Source organism: Arachis hypogaea, chromosome 5 (genome assembly GCF_003086295.3).
Source record: "Arachis hypogaea cultivar Tifrunner chromosome 5, arahy.Tifrunner.gnm2.J5K5, whole genome shotgun sequence".
Classification (NCBI taxonomy): Eukaryota; Viridiplantae; Streptophyta; class Magnoliopsida; order Fabales; family Fabaceae; genus Arachis; species Arachis hypogaea.
Window position 1 is genome coordinate 30,419,901 of NC_092040.1, and position 7,279 is coordinate 30,427,179.

At 39.9% G+C, this 7,279-nt stretch overlaps 1 non-coding gene across 1 annotated transcript; it reads right to left on the reverse strand.

The window, feature by feature from the left end:
* Positions 1-1,920: 1,920 nt before the first annotated feature.
* Positions 1,921-2,028, reverse strand: LOC112804837 (small nucleolar RNA R71). The gene has a single exon (XR_003203457.1). It is a non-coding gene; the product is annotated as a small nucleolar RNA R71 (small nucleolar RNA).
* Positions 2,029-7,279: the final 5,251 nt, after the last annotated feature.

Below are 7,279 nucleotides of genomic sequence, written 5' to 3' on the forward strand. Positions count from 1 at the left end.
TCTAGTGTTTTGGACCGAAGCTTTCTTTGAAAGCTTGGCTGGCTGTGAAGCCATGTCTAATTCCTGGACCGGAGTCTTAGACTAAACATTGCATGATTCCTGGAATTCTCATTAAGAATTTTGATATCTTTTTCCACTTAATTTTCGAAAATCACACAAAAAAAATTACAAAATTATAAAATCCAAAAAATATTGTATGTTTCTTGTTTGAATCTAGTGTTTCATTTTAAGTTTGGTGTCAATTGCATGCATTCATTCATGTGTCTTAAGGATCTTCAAATAATTCTTGATGATTTCTTACTCTGATCTTTGAATTCTCTTGACTTGAGTGTTTATGTGTCTCATGTGCATTCTCATTAATGTCAGTAGTATACAAACTGCTAAGTTTGGTGTCTTGCATGCATTGTTCTTTTGATTTTAGTTGCATTTTGATTTTTCCTTATTATTAAAAATCCAAAAATATTTTTAATTTGTGTCTTCTCAAGTCAATAATACAAGAGAATTGAAGATTCAGAACATACAGCAGAGGAATTGCACAGAAAAAGCTGGGCGTTCAAAACGCCCAGTGAAGAAGGACAGACTGGCGTTTAAACGCCAGCCAGGGTACCTGGTTGGGCGTTTAACGCCCAAAAAGGTATAGTTTTGGGCGTTAAACGCCAGAATGTGCACCATTCTGGGCGTTTAACGCCAGGATGGCACAAGAGGGAAGATTTTGTTTTCAAATCAAATTTTTTTTTCAAGTTTCAAAATTTTTCAAAATCAAATCTTTTTCAAATCATATCTTTTCAATCATATGTTTTCAAAATCAATTTCTTTCTATTTTCAAAGATACTTGCTATCAATTAATGATTTGATTCAACATATCAAGTATGTTGCCCTTTTCTGTTGAGAGAGGTTTAATGTTAGGATCATATCTTTTCTTGATAGCCAAGTCATTAATTTTTAAAATCAAACCTTTTTAAAATGTTTTTCAAATCATATCTTCTCAATCACATTCTTTTAAAAACTAATCATATCTTCTTAACCACATCTTTTTCAAAATAGTTTCAATCAAATCTTTTTGATTTCTAATTTCAAAATCTTTTTCAAAAATCACTTGATTTCTTTTCCACTTTCATTTTCGAAAATCAATTAGTGTTTTTCAAAATTGTTTTCAAAATCTTTTACTTAATTTTCGAAAATTACTTCCCTTCTTCTCACATCCTTCTATTTATGGACTAACACTATTCCTTAATGCAAAATTCGAACTTCATCTTCTTTGATAAGTTCGAATTTTCTACTTCTGCCTTCCATTTTTCTTTTTCTTCTGACACCTCAAGGAATCTCTATACTGTGACATAGAGGATTCGATATTTCCTTGTTCTCTTCTCTTTCTTATGAGCAGGAGCAGAGACAAAAGCATTCTTGTTGAGGCTGACCCTGAACCTGAAAGGACCTTGAAGCGAAAGCTAAGAGAAGCTAAGGCACAATTCTCTATAGAGGACCTAACCGAATTCTTCAAAGAAGAAGAACCTATGGCAGCCGAAAACAACAACAATGCCAACAATGCAAGGAAGGTGCTGGGTGACTTTACTGCACCTACTCCCGACTTTTATGGGAGAAGCATCTCTATCCCTGCCATTGGAGCAAACAACTTTGAGCTTAAGCCTCAATTAGTTTCTCTAATGCAACAGAATTGCAAGTTCCATGGACTTCCATTGGAAGATCCTCATCAGTTCTTAGCTGAATTCTTGCAAATCTGTGACACTGTCAAGACTAATGGGGTTGACCCTGAGGTCTACAGACTTATGCTATTCCCTTTTGCTGTAAGAGACAGAGCTAGAACATGGTTGGACTCTCAACCTAGAGAAAGCCTGGACCCTTGGGAAAAGCTAGTCAATGCCTTCTTGGCAAAGTTCTTTCTACCTCAAAAAATTGAGTAAGCTTAGAGTGGAAGTCCAAACCTTCAGACAGAAGGAAGGAGAATCCCTCTATGAAGCTTGGGAAAGATACAAACAATTAATCAGAAAGTGTCCTTCTGATATGCTTTCTGAATGGAGCATCATAGGTATTTTCTATGATGGTCTCTCTGAACTATCCAAAATGTCTTTGGATAGCTCAGCTGGAGGCTCTCTTCATCTGAAGAAGACGCCTACAGAAGCTCAAGAGCTGATTGAAATGGTTGCAAATAACCAATTCATGTACACTTCTGAAAGAAATCCTGTGAACAATGGGACTAGTCAGAAGAAAGGAGTTCTTGAGATTGACACTCTGAATGCCATATTGGCTCAGAACAAAATATTGACTCAACAAGTCAATATGATTTCTCAAAGTCTGTCTGGAATGCAAAATGCACCAAGCAGTACTAAGGAAGCTTCATCTGAGGAAGAAGCTTATGATCCTGAGAACCCTTCAATGGAAGAGGTGAATTACATGGGAGAACCCTATGAAAACACCTACAATCCTTCATGGAGAAATCATCCAAATCTCTCATGGAAGGGTCAACAGAGACCTCAACAAGGTTTCAACAACAATAATGGTGGAAGAAACAGGTTTAGCAATAGCAAGCCTTTTCCATCTTCTTCTCAGCAACAGACAGAGAGTTCTAAGCAGAATAATTCTGACTTAGCAACCATGGTCTCTGATCTGATCAAAACCACTCAAAGTTTCATGACTGAAACAAGGTCCTCCATTAGAAATTTGGAGGCACAAGTGGGTCAGCTGAGCAAGAGAATTACTGAACTCCCTCCTAGTACTCTCCCTAGCAATACAGAAGAAAATCCAAAAGGAGAGTGCAAGGCCATCAACATGGCCGAATTTGGAGAGGAAGGAGAGGCAGTGAACGCCACTGAGGAAGACCTCAATGGACGTCCACTGGCCTCCAATGAGTTCCCCAATGAGGAACCATGGGAATCTGAGGCTCAAAATGAGACCATAGAGATTCCACTGGACTTACTTCTGCCATTCATGAGCTCTGATGAGTATTCTTCCTCTGAAGAGGATGAGTATGTCACTGAAGAGCAAGCTGCTAAATACCTTGGAGCAATCATGAAGTTAAATGACAAGTTATTTGGAAATGAGACTTGGGAGGATGAACCCCCTTTGCTCACCAAAGAACTGGATAACTTGTCTAGGTAGAAACTGCCTCAAAAGAGACAGGATCCTGGGAAGTTTTCAATACCTTGTACCATAGGCACCATGACCTTCAAGAAGGCCTTGTGTGACTTAGGGTCAAGTGTAAACCTCATGCCTCTCTCTGTAATGGAGAAGCTAGGGATCTTTGAGGTGCAAGCTGCAAAAATCTCACTAGAGATGGCAGATAATTCAAGAAAACAAGCCTATGGACTTGTAGAGGATGTTCTGGTTAAAGTTGAAAACCATTACATCCCTGCTGATTTCATAGTCCTAGAAACTGGGAAGTGCATGGATGAATCTATCATCCTTGGCAGACCCTTCCTAGCCACAGCAAAGGCTGTGATTGATGTTGATAGAGGAGAATTGATCATTCAAGTGAATGAAGAATCCTTTGTGTTTAAGACTCAAGGATATCCCTCTGTCACCATGGAGAGGAAGCACGAAGGGCTTCTCTCAAAACAGAGCCAAACAGAGCCCCCACAGTCAAACTCTAAGTTTGGTGTTGGGAGGCCACAACCAAACTCTAAGTTTGGTGTTGAACCCCCACATTCAAACTCTAAGTTTGGTGCTGGGAGGTTCCAACATGGCTCTGAGCATTTCTGAGGCTCCATGAGAGCCCACTGTCAAGCTACTGACATTAAAGAAGCGCTTGTTGGGAGGCAACCCAATATTATATTTTGACTATTTTCCTTTGTTATTTTATGTCTTTTGTAGGTTGATGATCATGAGAAGTCACAAAATCAATGAAAAAAGCAAAAACAGAATGAAAAACAGAAAGAAAAATAGCACACCTTGGAGGAAGAACCCACTGGCGTTTAAACGCCAGTGAGGCTAGCTGTTGGGCGTTTAACGCCCAGTCTGGCACCATTCTGGGCGTTTAACGCCAGAAAGGGGCACCAGACTGGCGTTAAACGCCAGAAAAGGGCAAGAAGCTGGCGTTAAACGCCAGAAATGGGCACCAGCCCGGCGTTTAATGCCAAAAATGGCTAAAAACGCATTTTTGCATGCCATTTGGTGCAGGGATGACTTTTCCTTGACACCTTAGGATCTGTGGACCCCACAGGATCCCTACCTACCCCACCACTCTCTCTCTTCTTCACCCATTCACCAATCACCTCAACACCTCTTCCCCAAAAACCCTTCACCTATCAAATCCCATCTTTCTCTTCACCACTCACATCCATCCTTCATAAAACCCCACCTACCTCACCATTCAAATTCAAACCACTTTCCCACCCAAACCCACCCATACATAGCCGAACATCACCCTTCCCCCTCTCCTATATAAACCCTCCTTCACTCCTTCATTTTCACACAACCTAAATACCACTTCTCCCCCCTTTGGCCGAACACAAAACCCTTCCCTTCTTCCTCATTTCTTCTTCTTCTACTCTCTTCTTTCTTCTTTTGCTCGAGGACGAGCAAACATTTTAAGTTTGGTGTGGTAAAATCATTGCTTTTTATTTTTCCATAACCATTTATGGCATCCAAGGCCGGAGAAACCTCTAGAAAGAGGAAAGGGAAGGCAAAAGCTTCTACCTCCGAGTCATGGGAGATGGAGAGATTCATCTCAAGGGTGCATCAAGACCACTTCTATGAAGTTGTGGCCTTGAAGAAGGTGATCCCCGAGGTCCCTTTTTCACTCAAAAATGGTGAATATCCGGAGATCCGACATGAGATCCGAAGAAGAGGTTGGGAAGTTCTTACCAACCCCATTCAACAAGTCAGAATCTTGATGGTTCAAGAGTTCTATGCCAATGCATGGATCACCAAGAACCATGATCAAAGTGTGAACCCGGATCCAAAGAATTATCTTACGATGGTTCGGGGGAAATACTTGGATTTTAGTCCGGAAAGTGTAAGGTTGGCATTCAACTTGCCTATGATGTAAGGAGATGAACATCCTTACACTAGAAGGGTCAACTTTGATCAAAGGTTGGACCAAGTCCTCACAGTCATATGTGAAGAGGGCGCCCAATGGAAGAGAGATTCAAGAGGGAAGCCGGTTCAATTAAGAAGGCATGACCTCAAGCCCGTAGCTAGAGGATGGTTGGAGTTTATTCAACGCTCAATCATTCCTACTAGCAACCGGTCTGAAGTTACTATAGACCGGGCTATCATGATCCATAGTATCATGATTGGAGAAGAAATAGAAGTTCATGAGGTTATAGCTCAAGAACTCTATAAGGTGGCGGACAAGTCCTCTACCTTGGCAAGGTTAGCCTTTCCTCATCTCATTTGTCACCTCTGTTATTCAGTTGGAGTTGACATAGAGGGAGACATCCCTATTGATGAGGACAAGCCCATCACTAAGAAGAGGATGGAGCACACAAGAGACCCCACTCATCATGAGATCCCTGAGATGCCTCAAGGGATGCACTTTCCTCCACAAAATTATTGGGAGCAACTAAACACCTCCCTAGGAGAATTAAGTTCCAACATGGGACAACTAAGGGTAGAGCATCAAGAACACTCCATCATCCTCCATGAAATTAGAGAAGATCAAAGAATCATGAGAGAGGAGCAACAAAGACAAGGAAGAGACATTGAGGAGCTCAAGCACTCCATAGGATCTTCAAGAGGAAGAAAGAGCCGCCATCACTAAGGTGGACCCGTTCCTTAATTTCCTTGTTCTTTATTTTCTGTTTTCGAATTTTAGTGCTTATGTTTATCTATGTTTGTGTCTTGTGATCATTAGTGTCTTAGTGTCTATGCCTTAAAGTTATGAATGTCCTATGAATCCATCACCTTTCTTGAATAAAAAACGTGCTTAATTGAAAAAAGAAAGAGAATTGCATGAATTTTGAATTTTATAACAGTTTAATTATTTTGATGTGGTGGCAATATTTTTGTCTTCTGAATGTATGCTTAAACAGTGCATATGTCTTTTGAATTTGTGGTTCATGAATGTTGGCTCTTGAAAGAATGATGAAAAAGGAGACATGTTACTGAGAATCTGAAAAATCATAAAAATGATTCTTGAAGCAAGAAAAAGTAGTGATTCAAAAAAAAAATTCGAAAAAAAAAAGAGAGAAAGAAAAAGAAAGAGAAAAAAAAGAAAAGAAAGAAAAAGAAAAGAAATAAGGTTGTAATCCAAGGCAAAAAGAGTGTGCTTAAGAACCCTGGACACCTCTAATTGGGGACTCTAGCAAAGCTGAGTCACAATCTGAAAAGGTTCACCCAATTATGTGTCTGTGGCATGTATGTATCCGGTGGTAATACGGGAAGACAGAGTGCTTTGGGCCACGGCCAAGACTCAATCAATAGCTATGTTCAAGAATCATCATACTTAACTAGGAGAATCAATAACACTATCTGGATTCTGAGTTCCTAAAGAAGCCAATCATTCTGAATTTCAAGGGATAGAGTGAGATGCCAAAACTATTCAAAGGCAAAAAGCTAAAAGCCCCGCTCATCTAATTAATACTGATCTTCATAGATGTTTTTTGGAATTCATTGCATATTCTTTTCTTTTTATCTTATTTGATTTTCAGTTGCTTGAGGACAAGCAACAATTTAAGTTTGGTGTTGTGATGAGCGGATAATTTATACACTTTTTGGCATTGTTTTTAGTATGTTTTTAGTATGATCTAGTTAGTTTTTAGTATATTTTTATTAGTTTTTAGTTAAAATTCACTTTTCTGGACTTTACTATGAGTTTGTGTGTTTTTCTGTGATTTCAGGTATTTTCTGGCTGAAATTGAGGGTCCTGAGCAAAAATCTGATTCAGAGACTGAAAAGGACTGCAGATGCTGTTGGATTCTGACCTCCCTGCACTCGAAGTGGATTTTCTGGAGCTACAAAAGCCCAATTGGCGCGCTCTCAACGGCATTGAAAAGTAGACATCCTGGGCTTTTCAGCAATGTATAATAGTTCATACTTTGCCCGAGATTTGATGGCCCAAAACCGGCGTTCAAAGTCACCCTCAGGAATTCCAGCGTTAAACGCCGGAACTGGCACAAGAATGGGAGTTAAACGCCCAAACTGGCACCAAAGCTGGCGTTTAACTCCAAGAGGAGTCTCTACATGAAAATGCTTCAATGCTCAGCCCAAGCACACACCAAGTGGGCCCGGAAGTGGATTTTTATGTCATTTACTCATCTCTGTACACCCTAGGCTACTAGTTCTCTATAAGTAGGACCTTTTACTATTGTATTTTCATCTT